This window comes from Macaca thibetana, chromosome 1, assembly GCF_024542745.1.
Source record: "Macaca thibetana thibetana isolate TM-01 chromosome 1, ASM2454274v1, whole genome shotgun sequence".
Classification (NCBI taxonomy): Eukaryota; Metazoa; Chordata; class Mammalia; order Primates; family Cercopithecidae; genus Macaca; species Macaca thibetana.
In genome coordinates, this window is record NC_065578.1 from 92387178 (window position 1) to 92390616 (window position 3439).

Sequence of the window (3439 nt, forward strand, 5' to 3'; positions counted from 1 at the left end):
AATTTCTTTCATAATACGAATCCTAATATAAATGTCTTCCTCCACATTGCCCTAAGTTCTAAAATTGCCCTCCCGCTCCCCTGCTTCCTAAATAAAATTCTTCCTCAAGGTGATAGCCCAAAGTAATCTGATTGGCTACTTGAAGCAATTCAGCCTGTGGTATGGACAATTCAGAAGCTTCCTTGTGTTGATAATGGGGTAGACTGCACACAGGTGGGGGCAGGGGTACATGGGAAAGCTCTGTACCGTCTAAATTTTGCTGGGAATTTAAAACTGCTGTTTAAAAAAATCTTAAAAGCTTCCCTGGAGCCTTGGTCCTTAAGATTGAACAACTTTATGACCAAGCAATTCTACTTCTGGGTATATAACCAAGAGAATTGAAAAAGGGTATATCCACACCAACATTTGTACATAAGTGCTCGCTTTAGCAGCGCACATACCATTAGGTTGGTGCAAAAGTAATTGCGGCTTCAGACCATGAATTTTAAATCATTATAACTCAGCTCAAACACATCTTTATTCATCAAAGTAGGAATCATTACAATCAACATAATTTTGCCGATGAGAAATAAGTTTGTTTATTCCTGTAGCATAGAAATCCGTGCTTCGGGATTCCACGAACTCTTGGAAAGCATTTTCTGCATCCTGCTGATTGTGGAAGCATCTTCCCTAAAAAAAGTTGTCGAGATGCTTGAAGAAGTGGCAGTCAGTTGGCAAGATATCAGGTGACTATGGCAGGTGAGGTAAAACTTCATAGCCCAATTTGTTCAACTTTTGAAGCATTGGTTGTGCCGCGTGAAGTCGCACGAAGCGAGGTTGTCATGGAGAAGAGTTGGGCCCTTTCTGTTGACCAATGCTGCAGGTGTTGCAGTTTTTGGTGCATCTCATGGATTTGCTGAGCATACTTCTCAGATGTAATGGTTTCCTCAGGATTCAGAAAGCTGTAGTGGATCAGATCAGCAGCAGACCACAAACAGTGACCATGACCTTTTTCTGGTGCAAGTTTGGCTTTGGAAGTACTTTGGAGCTTCTTCTTGGTCCAACTAATGAGCTGGTCATTGCTGACTGTATAAAATCATTGCACATCACAATCCGATCTAGAAATGGTTTGTTGTTGTTGCGGAGAATAAGAAAAGAGGACATTTTAAAGCAATGATTTTTTTTTTTTATTTTTGCTCAGCTCATGAGACACCCACTTACGGAGCTTTTTCAGCTTTCCAATTTGCTTCAAATGCTGAACAACCATAGAATGGTTGACGTTGAGTTCTTCGTCAACCTCTCATGTAGTTGTAAGAGGATCAGCTTCGATGATTGCTCTCAGTTGGTCGTCGTCAACTTCCTTTGGCTGGCCACTAGGCTTCTCATCTTCAAGGCTCTTGTCTCCTTTGCAAAACTTCTCGAGCCACCACTGCACTATACGTTCATTCGTTAGCAGTTCCTGGGCCAAATGCGTTGTTGATGTTGCAAGTTGTCTCCCCTGCTTTACGACCCATTTTGAACTCCAGTAAGAAAATTGCGCGAATTTGCTTTTTGTCCAACGTCATTTACATAGTCTAAAATAAATGTAAAATAAACAGCAAGTAATAAGTCATTACCAAAAAACAAAAGCAAGAAATGTACATTAAAATCATGTATAACATAACCACATTTATTTAAGAAAGTATTCCAATATCAAACAGCAAATTTCAACAATGCAAAAACCGCAATTACATTTGCACCAGCCTAATAAAACTGGAACAATACAGAGAAGATTAGCATGGCCCCTGCACAAGAATGACATGCATATTCAGAAAGCATTTCATATTTTTCCATTAAGACTTCTTTCACCTCGGCCAGGTGTGGTGGCTCACACCTGAAATCCCAGCACTTTGTGAGGCCGAGGCAGGCGGATCATGAGGCCAGGAGATCAAGACCATCCTGGCTAACACAGTGAAACCCCGTCTCTACTAAAAACACAAAAAAAATTAGCCAGGCATGGTGGCAGGCGCCTGTAGTCCCAGCAACAGGCTGAGGCAGGAGGATGGCGTGAACCCAGGAGGCAGGGCTTGCAGTGCGCTGAGATCGTGCCACTGTACTGCAGCCTGGGCGACAGAGTGAGACTCCGCCTTGAAAAAACAAAACAAAACAAACAAAAAACTTCTTTCACCTCAAAAAACCCTTATACACAAATGATCATAGCAACATTGTTCATAATAGCCAAAAAGTGGAAACAACCCAAGTGTCCATCAACAGATGAATGCATTTAAAAATATGGTTATTTATACAATATAATCTTATTCAGCCATAAAAAGGAGTAAAGTATTGATACATGCTACAGCACATATTGAAAACATCATGCTTATTGAAAGAAGCCAGTCACAGAAGACCATGTTTTGTATGGCTACATTTAGATGAAATGATCAGAATAGGCAAATCCATAAAGACTTAAAGTAGATTAGGAAATGGGGGAGGGGATATAGGGAGGGACTGGGCTTTTGTTTTGTTTTGTTTTGTTTTGTTTTTAGACAGTCTTGCTCTGTTGCCCAGGCTGGAGTCCAGTGGCGCGATCTCTGCTCACTGCAACCTCCACCTCCCAGGCTCAAGTTAGCCTCGCCAGTAGCTGAGACTACAGGCATGTGTCACTATGCCCAGCTAATTTTTATATTGTTAGTAGAGACAGGGTTTCACCACGTTGGCCAGGCTGGTCTCGACCTCCTGACCTTAAGCGATCTTCCTGCCTTGGCCTCCCAAATTGCTGGGATTACAGGCATGAGCCATGGCGCCCAGCCGGGTATGGAACTTCTTTTGGGGGTAATAGTGTTCTGGAATTAGATAGTAATGGCTGAACAACCTTGCGAGTATATTTAAAAACCACTGAACCTTGCATTTTTAAGTGGTGAATTTTATGGTATGTAAACCATATGTAAATTTTTTAAAAAAGGGAAAAAGATTGAGCGATTTGTTGACTCTCCTGTTAGGATGTAAGGGGGAGATATTTTTGAGCAGGGGTAGCTCCTGTTGCTCCTTCTCTGCTCAGTGCTCCTGCCCTTCAGCGAAGCAGAACAAGAGAAGCAGGATTTGGACAAGGGCCTGACACTTGCATCAGACCCAGGGGTTTCCAGGCACTTACTATCAAGAGCTAGAATGAAATAGGTCCCACCTTTTTCAATGACAGGTAAAAGGTTAATGGGTATATATTTCTCAGTGTTCAGATTTTCACACATACTATATCTTAAAACGTTGGTGCTGCTTCCACTTGTCTGTTGGGGAGTGTTAATGCAACGCTTACCACACCAAGAGAGAAATGAATCTCAGAGAGCACTAGAAGGCAGACCTATTTGGCAAACCTCAGTTTTGTTTTTGTTTCTGTTTTTTAGAGACAGGGTCTCCCTACTCTGTCACCCAGGCTGGAGTGCAGTGGCGCCATCACAGCTCACTGCAGCCTCGAACTCCTGGGCTC

General features: G+C 42.3%; 1 non-coding gene across 1 annotated transcript; it reads left to right on the plus strand.

Annotated features, from left to right (window-relative positions):
* The first annotated feature begins 1701 nt into the window (after positions 1-1701).
* On the plus strand, positions 1702-1808 carry LOC126944568 (U6 spliceosomal RNA). The gene has a single exon (XR_007722118.1). It is a non-coding gene; the product is annotated as a U6 spliceosomal RNA (small nuclear RNA).
* The last annotated feature ends 1631 nt before the right edge of the window (positions 1809-3439 follow it).